We start from the raw sequence: 21,482 nt of genomic DNA on the forward strand, positions 1-21,482 counted from the left end.
GTGCGTTGATCTATTTTGGATTTGCTTCGATGCCGCGATATGTGACCAAGTAGCCGAGGAATTCCCCTGACGCCAGGGCGAATCTACATTTTGTCGGGTTGAGCTTCATGTTATGGGAATTTAATTGCGCAAAGCACTCTTCGAGATGTGACACGTGATCTTTTGCTTTGAGGGATTTGACGAGCATGTCGTCGATATAAACCTCCATCGTTTTTCCGAGTTGTTTGGAGAACATTCGGTTTACGAGTCATTGGTAAGTTACGCCGGCGTTTATGAGGCCGAAGGGCATTACCTTATAGCAATAAGTTCCACGATCGGTAATGAACGCAGTCTTCTCGCAATCGTCGGGATTCATCCTAATTTGATTATAACCTGAGAAGACATCCATGAAGGATAAAAGTTCGTTGCCCGCTGTTGCCTCTACCAATCGATCGATATGTGGTAGAGGGAAGCTATCCTTTGGACATGCTTTGTTTAGGTCGGTAAAATCCACGCAAACTCGCCACTTCCCGTTCTTCATTTTGACTACTACTGGGTTGGCGAGCCAGTCTGAGTATCTTACTTCTGTTATCGACCCAACCTTAAGCAATTTTTTGACCTCATCGTTTACTGCAGCAGCCGTTCGGGTCCTAGCTTCCGTCTTTTTTGTTTGACAGGTTTAAATGTTGGATCGATATTCACCTCGTGATATGTTATGTTAATGTCGATTCCCGGCATATCTTCCGCAGCCCATGCGAAAGTATTGAGGTTCTTTTTAAGACAAGCTACGAGTTCTGTTCTTAAAGCCTCGCGGAGATTGGCTCCAATCTCGACGCAGCGTTCCAGGAAGGCTTCATCGAGACAGATCGTTACCACGGGCTCGCAAGTTGGCTAGTGTTTTTCGGCTAGTGCTGCGATGCTGCGAGATTGCCAGAAAAGTTCTGCTGAATCCTGACCTCGCGTATCTTTGCTGGAGGTCTTTTTCTCCACTTTTCTAGGAGTGATCTCGAGGATCGGTCTCTTTCGTTTTAGTTCTGTGGCGAAACAAACCTGTGAAACTCTCGGATTTCCCCATATTACCTCGACTCCGTTAGGGGTCGGGAACTTGAGGCAAAGATGGTACGTTGATGGGATTACGCGCATGGCGTTCAGCCATGGTGTTCCCATGATAACGTTGTAAGATGCGGGACGGTCAACGACTAGAAACTCTGTGACATTCGCCACGGTTCCGGCTTTGACAGCGAGATTAATCGATCCATAGACCATGGTTGTTTCCCCCGAAAGTCCCAGCAGTGGGCTTGGGCATTTCGTGACTTCGGATTGATTGATCCCCATCTTTTCGAGAGTGTCTTTGAAGATGATATCGGCCGAACTTCCGGTATCGATTAGTACCCTAGCGACGTCGATATCTCGAATCGTCAACTCGATAACAAGGAGATCGTTTCGAGGTTTGGCTCGATCGATCGTTGCTCCCCCCTTGAATGAGATGACGTTCGCGCACGTCGAATCTTGCATACCGTTCCTGATCGTTGGGTGGCTTTTGCGGGTTAGATTGATCCGTATGCCCCCCTCCTTCTAGCGCCAAACTGTGGGAACCGAAATTCGCACTGTCGATTTCCGTTTAAATAAGGAAAATAGGAAAATCCTAATTTCCCAGAGGACCCGGATATCTGCTAATTACCACACGTCAAGCAATCGGAACACGAGAATAACAACGATAAAGTATAAGAAATCGAAAAAGAGAGCAAAGAAGATCTTATTTCCAAATTTGCGTATGAGCGTTTACAACAAGGTATAAGCCTGGGCTAGGGAGCTGTCGGCGAGATTCCTAGTTCTAGCAACCCTAAGACGGCTAAACCTAATTGAGTCGCAGCTCGAAATAACAAAAACGGAAAAATGCCTAAATTGCTCTAAGTGCTAAGTTTGCTCTGAAAAAGTTCTCTCTATGCTCCTCGCCTAGGACTCCTTATATACTAGCTCCAAGGTCGGTTTACGCTTTTACTCTTCTGCCCTTAAGCCGTTATAGCATAAAAATGGAGATATTCCATTTTTCTCGATCTTCACAATTATCTTCAAAACTTCCGTATTTATCCGCGGAAACTTGACATTAATCCTTCCTTGTGGACCAAGCGTAAACCGTGCTGTGGTTTATGGGCTTTTTGTTAAGAAAACGTAGGATGGGCCTCGAGTCGTGTTTTTGGTCCCTTTGGGCCGTCTTCCGACTCGACACGTTTACTACGAGTTCTTTCGATAAAGAACGAAATTTCCGCGGTTTTTAATTCGCAAAGTCTGATCGATGATTTAGAATAGCGGAAAGCAAGGACTGAGCTTGCTACGGTCTTCGGGAGATAGCATTTGAAGGTTTTGACGAGAATGCATAGACTGGGGTCGTATCGATGTTCGGAAGAGCTCGCTCGCTACGCAATGACCAAACTTTGGCTCAAGCCCGGTCGCTATGTAGCGACCGAGCGAGACGGACGCTCGGTCGCTACGTAGCGACCGAGCTTGGCTTGGGCTCGGTCGCTACGTAGCAACCGAGCGAGACGGACGCTCGGTCGCTACGTAGTGACCGAGTGGGACGGACGCTCGGAAGTGGTCACGACCTGTTTTGAGCTTTCGTCGGACTTCTCGATTCTTTCTTCCGTAAAGCTTTTTCGTAAGAAAGAATCTTTTTCGAAAAGTATTCATTGGGGAAATTCTTATTTTCTTCCTAGGACGTTTTCAATGTTAAATTTGTCGCAACCGTTTTTGACCCCAACACTATGTTGTCATAGGCGTATGCTGAAAGATCTGTCAGTTCCTTTTGCATTGACTCTACTGTCTTTTGTATCAGCTGCTCGCCGATTGGTATAGACTCGGCGTCGATCGATGCGATTACGTGTTTGTTGGTCGATCTCGGTGAGTTGCCGTCGATTGATTTTGCTTTTGTCCTGTTGGTCGATGCTGATATCTGATGTTGAGCTGCGAGTTGCCTCTGAATGGCTTTGACTTCTTTCTGTAGCCATTCTGCGTGGTTGTCTAGTCCACTGATTTTGTTGTCGAATGGAAAGTAGATGTCATCGCAGCGTTTGTCAAGTCGTTCCTCCATGGTGTCTAGAGCAGTGTAGATCTTGGATGTGATCTTGTTAACCTCTGCTGCTGCGTAAGGAAGTAACTCCACAGGTTTCTTGCCATCGATCCAGGATCCTCTTAGCCTGTCGATCGATGCTGATTTTTCCTGCAAAAAACTTTGATTAGTAATGTTCTCAATATCCAATTGGGCATCAAGTAATTGACTAGACAATTTGGTTAAATCTATCATGACTGGTGATATAAAACGGTCATGCATATCCTCGTAAGTCCTCAGCCTCTCATTTATTGCTGAGACTTTGGCGTCGTGCGATGTGAAGGGGTACATGTCGATCGATGTGGCTGGATGTTGGTCCTTCTTGCGAATGGTGTCCAGATCTTGCTGTAGTAGCTCGATTTTAGTGCTTAGCCAGTCCACGTTGTTGTTGAGAGGGCAGTAAACATCGTTTATCCTCGTGTTGATGTATGCGACTTCTCATTCATCCCTGTGTTGTGTTGAACATCGCGGTTCTGCAAGGATCTGAGTAGTAGGGAGACTGACGTCGATCGATGTTGGACGTGGTGCGTCGATCGATGCTGAGGTGGTAGCTTCCTTTGCAAGTTGCTGACGTAAACTTTCAATTTTTGTCCTCATTTCTGCCATACATCTGAAAAGTTCATTGTAGCCTCTATCCAAAGGCTGGTGTGTTTCATCTACCAGTGTTTTGAGCTCCTCCCCCAGTTTCTCCTGAGCTCCACAAATACCAAACACCATTTCATCGATTTCTTCTTTGGTGTAGAGTTCTGGTGCCAGTCTTGTGAGTGTGAAGGAAGTGGCATGTTCTGGAAGACAGATGTAGCTCTCTTCAAAAAGAGATGCTCTTTCCAGTATTTTCCTGATGTTGTCCTTTGTGACAGGTATCATCTCACCAGCTGTGCTTGGTGCGTGTCCACGTTCATATCTGTAGACTCCATATTTGTCCCTTTGTTCCCAAGTGAACTTTCTGGCTCCATACATGTCGAAAGCGCGGCTCCAACATTCATAGCGTCTCTCGATCAACGTCGGATAATCCATATCGATCGACGTTGCTGTTACCATGGCGATCGATGTCTCTGTTGTACCGTCGATCGATGCTTGCCCTTTTGGTTGGCGTGATAGATCTGTGTTGATCTCTGTTGTGGCGACTCCTGCGTGGTTGTTAGGATTTGTTAGAATGACGTCTGGAGTGCCACGTTGCTGTGAGAACAAGTTGTCAGGTACATTCGCTACTTGAAGGATGTCTGCTATGTCCTCCTTGGACACTTGTAAAATCCTTCCATCCATTGCACGTGCGTTGCCATCTGGATCCCTGAAAATACCAAATTCATCAGGTGTTAGAAAACCGTAATTAATGTTTGCATAATTATTCATTTTAGAAATAGAGAGATTAGGGTTTAGAGTAGTATCGATCGATGTAGATACAGTTACATCGATCGATGGCAGAGTAATTTCTGCAGAACTTGTGTTCTTGAGATGATTGCTCTTCATGGATTTTTCTGTTGATGTAGAAGGAAGAGTGTTCATCTTATTTGCTTGTGTGTTTGCTCTGATATGTGTAGGTGGTTTCGGAGGTGCAAAACGATTTATATAGGTATCTGTAAACCTAGTTAGGGAGGAAATATTCTCATGCTCCTGAATTTTCGCTGCGGCGCGAATATCGATCGATTTTCCTTTCGGTGTGTCGATCGATGTGAGCGGTTGTTTTGCTGGACGAGGGTGGGTATCGACCGATGTGGAGTGCCCAGCGTTGAACGATGTTGTAAACGTGTTGGTGAACTTGTGTATTTCAAGTCTTTCATCCTGCAAAGACATTTCTATTGCATGTTCTTTCCAGTAATCCTCATCGTACTCCTCGGTATGTTCCTCATGAGGTGAAGTAATTACAGTGTCAACTGCAAAACTTTCATGGAAACCAATGTCTGCCCAACTGCCTATGGAATAATCATCATGTCCTCTCCTGGTTGAAGGTTGGAAGGCAAAATGTTGGTAACAATGATTAGGTGAAGCGAAATGGTCAAGTGGGTGCATTACCTCGAGTGACGTGTTGTTGTGGTCATCGGTCACCATTGACACATTGGAATCGATAAATGGAAAGGTTGGGGTATCGATCGATTTCGAGTACTCTGTTTTGTACTCCGATTCATACTCTGCTCCACAATGGCTTGCGCCAATGAAGCCAAGTTCTTTCCCATAATCCACATAATTAATTACCTTTCTCTTAGGTCGGATGGGATCGCAGTGGATGTTTGGGTCTATGAGCGTTACACACAATTTGTTTTTGTTCATGTCACATACAGCTCCTACTGTAGCTAGGAAAGATCTTCTAAGCAGAAGTCAAGAGTTCCAGTTAAGCTCGATGTCTAAGACATGAAAATCTACAGGGACAAGGGCATTACCAATCAGTACCTCCAGATCTCTTATGATGCCTCCGGATCGTTTCTCTGAAAGATCCACGAAGGTGAAGGATTCTGTTGAGGGTTCGATGGTCAAACCAAGCTGGTCTGCCATAATCCTAGGGAGGATACTAACCGATGCTCCTGTGTCACACATTGAATGGGGAAATTCAACACCCTTGACTATGCATGGTATTGCAAACTTCCCAGGATCACTCTTCTTCGTCAATGTGATCCTGTGTTTCATCTTTCCTCTGACTTGATGAAACATTATACTAATGCCCTCCTCAGTTACCTTTGTTTCTCTGAAGAACATCCACAACCGGTGTGTGAAGTAAGCTTCATCAAAAGGTTTTTCGATTGGGATTCTGAGGACTCGTTTAGTGAAACCATCCATCTCTTTATCGTTAGCTTCCCTCTTAAGGTTTTTAGGAATCTTCTCCTTTCTTTTCCTTAACCTTCAACCCTTGAACTAGTTAAAGGGTTGGGTTTTGGTTCGGGTGGGTTTGCTAATGGTTTAGGTGGTGGTCTGAGTGCATTGATGTAATCATTATCGATTGAGGGTAACCGCACTCGGTATGTCAGAGGTGCCTGTTGATCGATGGGAGGTGTGTTGTGACGATCGACGTCGGACTCACTCTGTCGATCGATGGTTGCGTTAACCGATCGATCGATTTTTTCACAGAAAGGGGAGGGTGGGTGAGGATGCTTAGCTGCGAATTCTTCATGAGTTAGAATTCGAACCGCATTGCATTCAGTCGAATTGGCAGACAACGTCGATCGATGACTGGAGTAATCCGTCCATCGATCTTCATCATGGTCTGTCGATTGATGCGAGTTCATCGACATCGGTCGACACCATTGGGATCCGCCGAAACTCATGGAGCTTTCGATTTCGAAATCTCCTTCCTCAAGGTTTTCATTTCTCACCACTTGCCAGAATTCGTCATCTATGATGGCATTTACGTGGTGTTTCCCTTTGTCGGCTCCTGCTTCTCTAGCGAAAGCTTCTTGCCTCTTAATAGTCTCGCCCGTCTGAATTACTTGGGTTTCAAGTTTTCTCACCTGAGTCCCTAAGGTCTCGATTTTGGTGTTCAGATTGTTGTAGGCAGAGTCTATCTTACCGTTGAAATCCACGGTGATTTGTTGTTGTCCCAACAGTACTCGATCAAGCATTTCTTCGATCTTGCTTTCCTGAGTCTGGGGTGGTGGATTTTGATAGTAAGAGTTCGAGTAGCTCTTGCTGTTGTTGAAGGGTTTTTGAAATTGTGAACTTTGGTTACTTCTTTGGCCATTTCCAAAGAAGTTTCTGTTTCCGCCCTGGTTTCCAAATTTCTGGAATCCGGTACCTCCGATGTAGTTCACATCTTCTTCTCCTTCTGTATCTGCTACTTCTCCTTCAGCTGAACAGACTTGCTTCCTAAGAAGCTCGTGCACCACATCTAACTTAGCTCTTACTTCGTCCATCTGTTCCTTCCCGATAGAGGCTACAGACTTCTTCCGTTCAGAGTCAGTGTTTTTGGTGCTGCTGCTGTTAGCAAGGTTTTCGATAAGTCTCACAGCTTCCAACGGATTCCGAGTAGTGAAGTTTCCTTCACTCGCCGTATCAAGAGCCATTTGATACTGTAAGGCGAGACCTCGAAGAAAGTGCTTAGCAGCTGCACTTCATTAAATCCGTGGTGTGGACAGTCTCGCTGGAAAAACCTAAATCTAATCCACGCATCTTTGAAGGACTCTCCAGCCTTCTGCGAGAATGTGGAAATTTTGTTCCGAAGTTCTTCAGCGCGCGCCTCATCGAAGAAGTTTCGTAAGAAAGCATTCTTGATGTCGCTCCAGGATGTTAAAGATCCTGTGGGTTGCTGCCTAAGCCAGTGCATCGCTTCTCCATTCAGCGTGTATCTGAAGAGCTTGCACAGCAGGTAATCTTCGGGGACTCCTTCCATCCGAATGGCAGCGATTAGATCCTCGAACCGTTCCAAATGGTCCATAGGATGCTCGTGCGGTAACCCAGAGTAGGGTATCTGCGACACGAGAGTGTAGTATTGAGGCTTCAGCTCGAAATTCTGCTTCTGGATCTCCGGAAGTCGAATCGCTGATCTGTTGGAATAGTACTCATCTGGGCGATTGTAGTCGGCCAGTGGTTTCGATCGAGCGTCCTCATCTACAGGTTGAGCAGCTCCTGTAGCATCAGCATCAGGGATTACAGTTCCCTGAGCATCTATTTTCTGACCTGTTGCATTATGCAGATGACCGGCCTGGTCATACAGGTTTCCGTTCTCATCCTGAGTTAGAATAATAATGTTTACCATTTTTGACGACACAGTATCGATCGACGTACGCGGTGTAGTATCGATCGATTTCGAACGATTGGGATCAATCGACGATGACGGTCTGGTGTCGGTCGACGGTTGGTTGTGTGTATCGATCGACGACGAAGTGGTTGCGTCGAGCGATGTGGAACGTTGACCTCTACGGATGGTGCGTTCCAAATGAGCAGGATCGTCTGAGAACAGCAAGTCTTTCTCCTTGTTGCTTCTGGTACCGCTGGGCATGCACCTGAAAAGACAAGAAAAAGAAAGATTGTTAGAAAAGGGGGTAAAGAAAAGAATAAGAATTAATAAAACTAAATCTAATGGCGATCAAAGCTCCCCGGCAATGGCGCCAAATTTGATACCACTCAAATTACCCTAAGGAGTGTTACTCTCATCAAAAGAGGTTCAGATGTACTACTTAGGGATCGAATTCACAAGGAGCTAGGGAACAATTAAATCTAGTGTTTATTAATTCTAAAGGTTGTAATGTTTTAAATAAAATAGCAATAGTAACTAGCTAGTAAATGATAAATGTAACTTAGGTTGGAAATGATATTAGATGCAGGGCCACTATTCAGGTGTTGGAGATTATAATTCCTATAGATGCCTAACTGTTGCATGCATGATATATTAGAGCTCATTCGCTTAACTCAGTGATCAGCTGTCGCATGTACCACTGGTTAACAGACTAGATCTTGTGTCTCATCGGTTAGATGCAGACACAAGAGAGTGTCGATCGATAGTCTATGAAGATGTCGACCGATACACTTTTGCCAACATCGATCGATTGTCAGTTGAGGACATCGATCGACGGGTTCTAGCCTGGCCTACGCGCGAGTATGAAATGCTCTACTAAAATTTTCAATTGGCGGTTAGCCCTCTCTAGCAATCCTAATATGATAGATAGATGTCAGGATGGGATAACAAGGGTGCTTGAATATGCAATCATATAATCAAGTTCTAGTTAGCTAGGCTAAAACAAGCAATGAATACAAATCTATCATGAATATCACAACAAGGCAGATCTATAGTTTGGGGCTAGTCCCACAAACCTATCTGAACCCTGGATCTAACAATTGAACTACTCAGACATAGCAAAGCAATTCATATTAATAGATAAATAGAAACTCATAGAATAGATGATAAGAAAATGAAACAAGGAGTTCCAATCACAAGTGATCTTCTCTCCAAATGAAACTTGTAACAAAACTAGGTCTAGAAAAGAAAAGCTCTCTCTGCCGTCAAAACTTAGGCAGTATATATTCTACTAGGATAAAAACTCGTCAGGGCATTTTGGTAATTTGGTTTGGCCTTGGTCTTTCAGTCTGCTGAATCCAAAATGTCGCGTCTGGTGTCTACATCGATCGTCAGCACTGATGCGCATCGATCGATTATTCTTCCTCTCGTCGACCTCTAAGTGGTCAGCTCGGGTTAAATGTCCTTTATGCTCCAAAATGCTCCAAAGTCATAGCTTTACTCCGAAATGCACCTGAACCTGAAAACATACCTAGAAGAGTAGAAAACATAGATACACTATAGTAAAATAATAATATACCATGGATAAAAATGGGTCAAATCCAAGGTATATCAAAGGTCCTTTTTCGCAATTTTTTTCTTCCTCGACATTTTACACTTCTCTTGAGAAAATAGAGGAAAAGGGTGAAGAGAAAGAAAGAAAGTTTTTCTTAAGAAAGATCTTAGAGAAAACAAGAAAGTGAAAAAATTGTGAAACAAGTTACCTCCTTTCTTATAGGCATGAGAATTTACTATTCAAGCTCGGACTTTCGGATATTAATTCCATCCAACACGCCTAACTTGCCAAACATGCCTAACCGCACGATAGGACCCTGCGATGCATGGTCCTAACGGGCTGGGGGGCTAACTGTTGGGGTCAAAAACGGTCACGACGGAATTACAACTTGAAAATCCTCGGAGATCATATTTCCGAAAGAGATAGTAAAAAAAAGATAGAATTTTCGTAAAAAATAAACAATACGAAGTTTTTACGAAGAAGTATCCCTGAAGATTCAAACCAAACGAACAAAGCTCGGTCGTTGCGTAATTACCGCGCATACACGCTGTCCGGTCGCTACGTAGCAACCAAGCCCGGGCCGATATCAGTCGCTACGTAGCGACCGAACATCCGACCCACTCGGTCGCTACGTAGCGACCGGGTTCGAGCCAAAGTTTGGTCGCTGTGTAGCTCTTCCGAACATCGATACGACACCAGTCCATGCATTCTCGTCAAAACCTTCAAATGCTATCTCCCGAAGACTGTAGCAAGCATAGTCCATGTTTTCCACTATTCTAACTCATCGTTCAAACTTCGCGGATTAGAAGCCGCGGAAAGTTCGTTTTTTATCAAAAGAAATCGTAGTAAACGTGTCGAGTCGGAAGATGGACCAAAGGGACCTAAAACATGACTCGAGGCCCATCCTACGATTTCTTAACCAAAAGCCCGTAAACAACAGCACGGTTTACGCTTGGTCCACAAGGAAGGATAAATGTCAAGTTTCCGTGGATAAATACGGAAGTTTTGAAGATAATTGTGAAGATCGGGAAAAATGGAATATCTCCATTTTTATGCTATGACGGCTTAAGGGCAGAAGAGTAAAAGCGTAAACCGACCTTGGAGCTAGTGTATAAGGAGTCCTAGGCGAGGAACATGAGGAGAGAACTTTTCAGAGCAAACTTATCACTTAGAGCAATTTAGGCATTTATCTGTTTTTGTTATATCGAGCTGCGACTCAATTAGGTTTAGCCATCTTAGGGTTGCTAGAACTAGGAATCTCGCCGACAGCTCTCGAGCCTAGGCTTATACCTTGTTGTAAACGCTCATACGCAAATTCGGAATAAGATCTTCTTTGCTCTCTTTTTCGATTTCTTATACTTTATCGTTGTTATTCTCGTGTCCTGATTGCTTGACGTGTGGTAATTAGCAGATATCTGGGTCCTCTGGGAAATTAGGGTTTTCCTAGTTTCCTTATTTAAACGGAAATCGACAGTGGGAATTTCGGTTCCCACACTGCACATAGGACACTGAAAAACAGAGTGCATGAGGGTGAAAATAAAGGCATAGGTGATGTTAGGAGTTTTCAAGGCTCCTAAAACAAATGTTGTAGTATAAAAGATTGTCGAACCAGTTCTGAGGGATATCAAAGCACTGAGAATGCAAGTACTCACTTAATCTAAGTGCAACCAATGATTTAGATGAGTTTTAAACTACTACTAATACTAGAAAGCAATAACAGAATGATACTTTCTTAACTAAGGGAAAAGAGAACTCATGGGCATAGGGATTAGACCTTGGGTGATCAAGTATCGAACTAAGGATGGCAAATGATCAATCAAACTATCAACCTTAAGCCTAGACACAATTCTAAGCAAGCTCTATGTCTAGATGAATGCTCATTTGCTAACATATCTCAAACATCAAATGTCTTTGGTTGAATAATATGAAAGCAATCATTACTAACAAGTCTATTAGCTATCTTAGCATCTTTAACAACAAATGTCTTTGGCAAAGTATACTAAAAGCCTAGGAGAGTTGTCTCAGGCATTTCATCAAACACCTTTTGGGTGGGAAATGTCTATTGATCAACTTTTGAGTGGCCAACTCAGAAGATGCATTATGAATACTCTACTAGCAAGGAACAAGAATGATCTACACTAAAACATCCTAGAACTAACCTAATCACCCTTAATCTCCCTAACCCATGAATTCAAAAGGTGATTACTCACTAATCTCCATGATTCCTCTTAAACCCATATTGGATTTCAGATTAATCATGTAGAGAAATAGATAAGAAATCAACAAGAACACAAGAACATAACAATCAAAATCCAAGAGATGAACTTCTCCAGAGAGTTTTTGTGTATTTCTCAATAGATCCAAAGATAATCTGCCCTGGTGGCTACAAAGGATGTTTAAAACATAGGTTTTAGAAATGTAAAAAAACGTGCATAATGAAATGACCAAAAGGCCCTTAAGTAAAATAGAAATCGAGCAGATAATAGACGCGGAGCGACCTCGGCATGTCGCTCCGACAAGTCGCTCCGGCCTTCGGGAGCGACCTCAGTGGGTCGCTCTGAGAGGTCGCTCCAGGCTTCGCTTCGTCTCGTCTCGCCATAGAGACGCGAGCGACCTCGGGGTGTCGCTTTGGGAGGTCGCTCCGAGAGGGGTGTGAGACGCGAGCGACCTCGGGGCGTCGCTCTGGGCAAGTCGCTCTGGGGGGTGCTTTGGAGCGACCTCATGACGTCGCTGCGGAACCTCGCTCCCATGCTATGCTCATCCAATGATCACCTATTTCACGTCCTTTAAGCTCCAAATGCATCCAAATGTCCCCAAGAACTCCATGTGGCACTCCAACACCTAATAAGGACAATGAATGCAAAATGCAACCTAGACATGGCTAAATCCTAATCTATATGATGAAAATGCTCATGGATGAATGGATAAAACAATGTAAATATGCAAGATATCAACTCCCCCAAACTTGTTCTTTTACTTGTCCACAAGTGAACTTTCTAGAACTCATAGGGAGAGAGGTAGAAGGTGGGAGCACATAGCCAAAAGAAACACAACTAGCACACTCTCTTATTACACTCTAGCTTCTCTAGGCCTATCTTAACTCTTTTTGTTCTTACACTCATCATCAAGCATCCACACATTCAAATCAACCAACTCTCACATTCATTAAGCACAAATCATCGGGTGAATTCTTGCAAATGGTCAGTTGGTCCAAGTCATTTGGTTGGGTAAGGGAAGGCTTTTATTCAAGTGATTCAAGAGATTCAAAACATATGATCTTTAAGGTGGTTTACTCTCGAAACAAGTAGCCTTGACATTGCACATAATATATCTAAGAAAGGGATCAACTCATGCATACAATGCTCAATCTCCATTGTTCTACCCTTTTCCCAAACATACAATTACACAATCATTCACAAATGTCAAACCCAACTCACATCTCTCACCAAAAGATCCTAAGAACTTTAACTCTTTCTCTTTGAAATCTACAAGGGATTTTTCACAACCTCAAAACATTTCTTAGCTCTTAACAACTTTGCTAGCCCCCCTTTTTTTTTCTTTTTCTTTTTTTTTTTCTTTTCTCTTTTTTTTTTTCGTTTTTCTTTTTCCTTTATTTTTTTTTATTTTTTATTTTTTTTAGGCTGGGGGCCAAGACTTTTCAAAACTTGAGCTAGAGGCTTCTCTACTTATCCCAATAAAACAATTCACTTAAGCACAAAGAGTCTATTCTTTTCCTTTTCATTCCTCCCAAATCATAATCACAACACTCACCCCCCACCTATAGCTAGACAATAGAGTGCCCAATCTAGCAAGAATGAAGATCAAGCATTGTCGTTCCCGATACTCTCAACATTATGCACATGTAAGACTTTCCGAAAAAGGCCTCACTCATCAAACAATGAAAGCTTAAAAGGAGGAAAAGGTTTTGGGAGTGGTCTACCACTAGAGTTTGTCAAAAAAGATCGGCATAAAAGATGTGACAACTCAAGTGTGTATAGCCATGACTCAGTACACAAGGGACCATGAGCAAGAAGCATTAAGTTCGTTCAGTTCAAATAAGGTTGTAGTTGGCTTCAAAGACTGAGTTTCAGCAATCAACAAGTTTCAGGAAGAGTTTTCAAGGCTCGAAACATACAAGTCTTTTTGAGAGGTGCAAAAGCTACTCAGGTGCAACGTAGTGTTCTTTACAAGGCATTTAAAATCATTGCTCCCAATGCAAGTGAATGCAACCTATATGCTCTAGACTCTCCTAGAAATGCAAATGATGCAAACTAAATGATTGTTTTTTTTTTTTTTTTTTAATATGCAAATAGGTATGCAATGCATGACTCAATGAAACAACATCAAAGCAAACATGATCAAATACTTGGTACCTCCCCCAAACTTGAGTTACACAGTCTCTGTGTTGTCAAGTAGAGAGAGATACCGAAAAGAAGACTAATATGCAAAAATGAAATGGTATATACAAGGGAGTGTGGTGGTTTACCTTCTATAGGGAATGAGTAGAGGGAGATGCTCCCTCCTCGTCGTCCTCAGGTGGTAACTCTTCAAGGTGCTCATCAGCAGGAGTGGCCATCTCTTCAATGTAGAAGGCTTGCCCGAACACAGTTGGTTTCCTCATTTTCTCCTTGATGTCAAAGTGGAGGATGTTCTCTTTACCCAAATGGAGATCAATCGTGCCTTCCTTCACATTAACAATAGCTCCTGCTGTAGCTAAGAATGGCCTTCCTAGAATCAATGGGTCTTGAGCCTCCTCACCCATCTCAAGCACCACAAAATCTGTAGGTATCTCATACCTTCCAATCTTCACAGGGAGGTCCTCTAAGATGCCCACAGGGTACTTCACTGAACGATCAGCTAACACCAGAGAGAGTCTACACTTCTTGTACTGAGTGAATCCAAGCTTCTTTGCAACAGACAAAGGCATCAAGCTGACACTAGCTCCCAAATCGCAGAGACTTTTCTCAAATACCATAGGTCCAAGAGCACAAGGTAGTGTGAAGCTTCCTGGATCCTCTAATTTCTCTGGAACATCAAGCCTCTGGATGATGGCATTGCACTCATGGGTAAGAGTCATCATGCCTTCCATCTCCTTCTTCTTTGCAGCTACAACATCTTTCAGGAAATTGTTGTATTGAGGAATCAACATGAAAGCATCGATGATGGGCATTGCAACCTGAGCTTCACTCATTTGCTTCTCAAACAGAGCCTTGTACTTCTCTAGCAGCTGCTTCTTGAATCTACCAGGGAATGGAAGTTTGGGTTCATAGGGAGGAGGAACAAAAGAACTTTCACTTGCTGGAGTTACAACTTCACCATCTTTTACTGTCTTCTTCTCTTCCCCAACCTTTCCTTTACCTTTGGCTTCCACTATCTTCTCCAAGATCTCGTCATTGATCTTCTCATCAACAATCACCACTTCATCATCTATGTTGATGGCAACCCCCTCACCTAGTTTCTCAGCATCCTTGGTGAGGGTTCTAGGAGGTAACTGTTTACCACTCCTAAGGGTGATAGCTTTGGCCTCCTTGGGGTTTTGGTCAGACTTTCCAGGTAGAGATCCTTGCTGGCGATTCTGGTGAGTGTTCATGGAAGCAAACTGATTCTCTAAATTCCTGACTGTAGAAGCAAGGTGTGAGAATTTGTTGTTGAGCTCATTGTAGCTCCCATCAATCTTGGTATGAAGGTTCTTCAACTCATAACCAACATGCTTCTCACTTCTAGTCTGAGACTCCAAGATTTGTTTCAGTAAGGTATCAGTGCTGCTCTCTTGAGGAGCAGAGGAACCAGACGAGGGATTTTGCTGAGGCTGATAGCTGCCTTGCTGGTTGTTCGAGGCTGATAACCACTCTGCTGGTTGTTGGAATAGGACTTCTGTTGGTAGTTGTTGTACTGAAAGTTGGGTTCTTTTTGTACCAGCTACCATTGTTGTTGATGAAACACAGCTCTTCCTGACCTTCCAAACCCTCAACTTCATGGACAACAGCTGGTGTCTCTTGGCTTGGGTTGCCAACAAAGTGCAGCTGCTCTTGGGTAGCTTTATCAGCAAGGAGGATGTCTATCTTATCCTGTAGAACTTTCAACTCCTTCCTCGTTTGCTTATCCTCAGTTCTACTGCTTCTGTCGTGGTCTCCACTGTAGACTGCATCACTCTTAACCATGTTGTCAACCAGCTCCTCTGCATCCTCCTCAGTTCTCCCCAAGAAGAACCCATTACTAGCTGTATCCAGTCTGGCTCTGTACTTAGAGAGAGCACCACGGTAGAATGTGCTCAGCAAGCTCTCCTTAGAGAAACCATGGTGTGGGCATTGAGCTTGATAGCCCTTGAATCTCTCCCAGGCTTCACTGAAACCTTCCAAGCCCTTCTGTTGAAAGCTGGAGATCTCGTTTCTCAGCTTAGCAGTTCTTGAAGTAGAGAAGAACTTCTCCAAGAATGCTTTCTTGCAGTCATCCCAAGTGGTAATGGAGTCGCTGGGTAGAGACTTCTCCCACTGACGTGCCTTATCCCCCAAAGAGAAAGGGAATAGCTTGAGCTTTAAGGCATCTTCGGACACACCATTGGTTTTTGACAACCCACAGTAGCTGTCGAACCTGTCCAAGTGATCAAATGGATCCTCTAGAGCCAAGCCATGATACTTGTTGTTCTCAATCACGTTGAGGAGTCCTGACTTGATCTCAAAGTTGTTGGCTGCCACGGCGGGTGCTCGGATTCCCAATCTATGACCATGAATGTTGGGACGGTCGTAAGTGCCAATGGGCGAGCTGCTCGCTGTTGGTTAGGTGGACCATTGTTGTTAGCGCCATTGATGCCTGCATCTTCTTGATGAACGTCTCCCATGTCAGTGTTCAGTCTCTGCAATTGAGCCTGATGTTCTTCTTCTCTTCTCTTTCTAGCACACTCTCTCTCTAAAGCTCTGATGTCTGCTGCTCTTGGAACTAGGTTTGATGGACCCCTGCTCCTCAAGTTCATACACCTGTAGATTAAAGGGAGGTGAAGAAAGAGAATCAGTAACAAAAGAAAATAAAAATGACTTAGTCTCAAGCAAGTGACTAAATCTCAATGTTTAAATCTACTCAGAATTTGGCAACGGCGCCAATTTGATGTTAGGAGTTTTCAAGGCTCCTAAGACAAATGTTGTAGTATAAAAGATTGTCGAACCAGTTCTGAGGGATATCAAAGCACTGAGAATGCAAGTACTCACTTAATCTAAGTGCAACCAATGATTTAGATGAGTTTTAAACTACTACTAATACTAGAAAGCAATAACAGAATGATACTTTCTTGACTAAGGGAAAAGAGAACTCATGGGCATAGGGATTAGATCTTGGGTGATCAAGTATCGAACTAAGGATGGCAAATGATCAATCAAACTATCAGCCTTAAGCCTAGACACAATTCTAAGCAAGCTCTATGTCTAGATGAATGCTCATTTGCTAACATATCTCAAACATCAAATGTCTTTGGTTGAATAATATGAAAGCAATCATTACTAACAAGTCTATTAGCTATCTTAGCATCTTTAACAACAAATGTCTTTGGCAAAGTATACTAAAAGCCTAGGAGAGTTGTCTCAGGCATTTCATCAAACACCTTTTGGGTGGGAAATGTCTATTGATCAACTTTTGAGTGGCCAACTCAGAAGATGCATTATGAATACTCTACTAGCAAGGAACAAGAATGATCTACACTAAAACATCCTAGAACTAACCTAATCACCCTTAATCTCCCTAACCCATGAATTCAAAAGGTGATTACTCACTAATCTCCATGATTCCTCTTAAACCCATATTGGATTTCAGATTAATCATGTAGAGAAATAGATAAGAAATCAACAAGAACACAAGAACATAACAATCAAAATCCAAGAGATGAACTTCTCCAGAGAGTTTTTGTGTATTTCTCAATAGATCCAAAGATAATCTGCCCTGGTGGCTACAAAGATGTTTAAAACATAGGTTTTAGAAATGTAAAAAACGTGCATAATGAAATGACCAAAAGGCCCTTAAGTAAAATAGAAATCGAGCAGATAATAGACGCGGAGCGACCTCGGCATGTCGCTCCGACAAGTCGCTCCGGCCTTCGGGAGCGACCTCAGTGGGTCGCTCTGAGAGGTCGCTCCAGGCTTCGCTTCGTCTCGTCTCGCCATAGAGACGCGAGCGACCTCGGGGTGTCGCTTTGGGAGGTCGCTCCGAGAGGGGTGTGAGACGCGAGCGACCTCGGGGCGTCGCTCTGGGCAAGTCGCTCTGGGGGGTGCTTTGGAGCGACCTCATGACGTCGCTGCGGAACCTCGCTCCCATGCTATGCTCATCCAATGATCACCTATTTCACGTCCTTTAAGCTCCAAATGCATCCAAATGTCCCCAAGAACTCCATGTGGCACTCCAACACCTAATAAGGACAATGAATGCAAAATGCAACCTAGACATGGCTAAATCCTAATCTATATGATGAAAATGCTCATGGATGAATGGATAAAACAATGTAAATATGCAAGATATCAATAGGCTCAAGGTGGGAACTAGGTAAAGATATATTAGCCACTCAGGATCAGCAAGATTGGTCAAAGGAATAAGAAGTCATGAGTGTAAGTCTAGTTTCCCTGATCTAGTGCCCACAACAAGAAGAATTTCAGTCAAGATTAGGTTAAAGTTAGGTGGAGTTGAGTCTACTCAGTGTAACCTGATCGGTTGAGAGCTTCTGGAGAATCAGATGAGATAAGTCAGAGGTGTTTCAGGTCCAAGTGTGGGTCTTTCATCACTGCTAAGGTCACTTGATAAGAATGTTAGAGCACGAGGTGGCTAAAAAGATTATCACAACAGAAGGTCCTAATTCCCACAAGAGTTTAAACTGACTCGATCCTAAACTGACTCAATAAAACATCCAAATGACACAAGGACTGACTCAGAAGTAAAGAAATAGAGTTTCAGCACAGAACAAGTGCTTCCCCCAGACTTAATTTACATAATACCTGGTGTGAAACGAAGTCGAGGTCAGCCAAATAACAACACAAAGCATAAAAATAAAACCTAAAAATAAAGAGTTCAGATGGATAGAACAATGGATAGAGAATAGTCGTCGCGGACTCAGTCGGACTCGCCGCTCTCGGCCGGATCAAATGAACGTCTGTTGCGCGAGCGAACCTCCTTGGTTGAAGGGCCTGTTCCCTTAGGCGCCTTTCCTGGACGGTGTGATCGTGGAGTCTGCTCTGCTGGTGGCTGTCGCTGGTTACTTCCGCCAATGCAGCCGCCAGTGACGAGATGGAGGATCCTCCGCATGAGGCTGTTGTTTTTCCGCTGCGAGTCAACCATCCAGCCTCGGTAAGCCTGATCATCGGTCACATCCGCCAGCTCTCCGAGGTCGTATGATGGGTCAGCCTCTGGGGTGATGTCCTCAAGATCCTCCATGTCCGCGTCAGGTGCAGCAGCACGTGGATCAGTGCATAGGAGCTCGGGTGGTGGGAGGAAGCATATGTTGTCGAACACGCTGAACCTGGTGATCTCGGGGTGAGGCAGTTTACTCAGCTGGGTACCATCCTTATCGAAGAAGCTGTAGGTATCCTCATCTCGCTTGATGTGGCACGCCATGAGGTACTTGATGTCGAGGTACTGTATCTAAGTGTTCACCTTGTATTTGCTGAGATCAATGCCGAAATGCTTGAAGAGTGGCGTGAGCAAGTTACCGCTTCTGTCCTTCTTATTTGTGCCGTGCATCAGACACAGCTTCCTCTCGCAGAACACGGTGATGAAATGAAAGCCTGGGTTCGTCTTGACCTTCTGAATTGGAATGCCAGACCCTGAAGCGCGGATCTCATCCTCAATGCCTGCATACAGGGTTTACAGCTCCCCGTTTGTCACTTTCGAAGTCTGATCCTTAGCGAACAGGAGGTGTGAAATGATCTTTGCAATTACTCTAAGTGTCCGGTTCCTGATCTGCGACTGGTAGGACTTGCCCGGTGTGAAGTTCCCATTCGCAATGAAGTCCCAAAAGGTGTTTGATGGGGAAAACTTCTTCGCTACTGCTACCCCTCTCAGCTCATTCGCGATCTCATAGATTTCATTGAGTTTGTCGAGGGACAGGGAGCAATACTCTCCATCAGCCATGAATGAGAAGGAACAGTTAGCGTAGGAAGGAGCAGAGCAGTCCTCATAAGTGAATGAGGCGGTGGCGAGCACTTGGCGGACTAGATCAGGGTAGAGCCCGTGCGTAGCGTAACAAAGGGGAGTGATCCCCATCGCTTGCAGTGTCTCGAACACATCCTCGTCGATACCAAGCTCAAAGAGAGTCTCGGCGTGGCAGAAACGTGTAGGTAGTATCTCGACCTTGAGGAGAGCATTGTACCGACTAGCTGTCTCCTTGTCCCACCCTTCGCAATTAAAATCCAGAAGCATAGGATCATCGAGATTGATCGGCTCATCCTCCTGTTCTCGCGGCCATGGGTAAGAAGCGGAGATATGTTGTTGTGCTCACTGTGATGGGGTGTTGTTAATCCTCTTTGTTCTATTGGCCGATTGTTTGGTGCGTGGAGGCATCTGCAAGGCAAATAGAAGTTCTTTATTAGTTCCATTCTCGGTTGCATAGAAGAAAAGGAATCAAAGTAAGCCCCTTTTAGGAACTATTCCTTTTTCTTTCCAAGCAACCCGCTTTCAACAAACTCAACCCGATTTCAACAAACTCAACTCGCCGAATCAGAACATTTCAACTTAGCACAGTCACAATTAAAATGTTCAATGCCTATCAAAACCATGATTCTCTAGGGCTAAAAGACAAAAAGTTTGTGGGAACCGAAATTCGCACTGTCGATTTCCGTTTAAATAAGGAAAGTAGGAGAACCCTAGTTTCCCAGAGGTCCCGGATATCTGCTAATACCACACGCTAAGCAATCAGAACACGAGATAATAACGACAAAGTATAAAATTCGTAAAAAGAGAGCAAATAGAAGTCTTATTCTGAATTTGCGTTTCCTAGTTCTAGCAACCGTAAGACGGCTAAACATAATTGAGTCGCAGCTCGAAATAACAAAAAACGGAAAGTTGCCTAATTGCTCTAAGTGCTAAGTTTGCTGTGTAAAGGTTTTTCCTCATGCCTCTCGCCTAGGACTCCTTATATACTCGCTCCTAGGTCGGTCTACGCTTTTCCCCTTCTGCCCTTAAGCCGTCATAGCCTAAAAATAGAGATATTTCATTTTTCCCGATCTTCGTAATTATCATCAAAAACTTTATATTTATCCGCGGAAACTTGACATTTATCTTTCCTTGCGAACCAAGCATAAACCGTCATACGGCTTATGGGCTGTTGGTTAAGAAATCGTAAGTGGGCTTCGAGTTACGTCTTAGGTCTCTTTGGGCCGTCTTTTGACTCAAAATGTTTATTACGGTTTCTTCGATAAAAACGAACTTTTCGCGGTTTTTATTGTAAAGTTTGATCGAAGACCTCGAGTGACGAGCAACATGAAATGGCTCAGCTACGGTCTTCGGGAGATAGCATTAAAGAGTAGATGAGAATGCATGGATTCGCGTCGTATCAAGGATCTCTTCGTAACGATCGAAACATGCATGTGCTCGGTCACTACGTAGTGGCCAAGCTTGGTTCCGAGCTCGGTCGCTGCGTAGCGACCGAGCTTGGTTCGAGCTTGGTTGCTACGTAGCGACCGAGTAGTACGCGTGCTCGGTCGCTACGTAGCGACCGTGCTTGGCTCGAGCTCGGTCGCTACGTAGCGACCGAGCAGTACGCGTGCTCGGTCGCTAGGGTAGCGACCGAGCTAGGCTCGGGCTCAGTCGCTAGGTAGCGATCGAGCTAGGCTCGGGCTCAGTCGCTACGTAGTGATCGAGCTAGGCTCGAGCTCGGTCGCTACGTAGCGACCGAGTTAGGCTCGGGCTCGGTCTCTACGTAGCGACCGAGCTGTGTGCATGCTTGGTCGCTGCATATCGATCGAGCTTGGCTTGTCTGCGGTCCGATTGCCATACTCGTGCTTGTCTGCGGCCGATTTGGATACATGTCTGTTGCCTTCGGACCATCGATATTTAGTGGTTCGATTGAGATTTGAACAAGATTTTACCGCAAGGCTCTTTGTAAAGATATCTTTACGAAGATTACTTTTCGTACAAACGTTCATGCTTATTTTTACGGAATTTCAGACTTTGATTCCGTCGTGACCGATTTTGACCCCAACATTTAGCCC

General features: G+C 44.1%; 1 protein-coding gene and 2 non-coding genes across 3 annotated transcripts in view; 2 read left to right on the forward strand and 1 right to left on the reverse strand.

Annotated features, from left to right (window-relative positions):
* Positions 1-21,482, reverse strand: part of LOC117126544 — a 391,277-nt gene that overhangs the window by 145,109 nt on the left and 224,686 nt on the right. The gene's annotated exons all lie outside the window — the stretch shown is intronic.
* On the forward strand, positions 7,132-7,237 carry LOC117126954. The gene has a single exon (XR_004449715.1). It is a non-coding gene; the product is annotated as a small nucleolar RNA R71 (small nucleolar RNA).
* On the forward strand, positions 15,595-15,701 carry LOC117127066. The gene has a single exon (XR_004449824.1). It is a non-coding gene; the product is annotated as a small nucleolar RNA R71 (small nucleolar RNA).

Source organism: Brassica rapa, chromosome A07 (assembly GCF_000309985.2).
Source record: "Brassica rapa cultivar Chiifu-401-42 chromosome A07, CAAS_Brap_v3.01, whole genome shotgun sequence".
Lineage (NCBI taxonomy): Eukaryota > Viridiplantae > Streptophyta > Magnoliopsida > Brassicales > Brassicaceae > Brassica > Brassica rapa.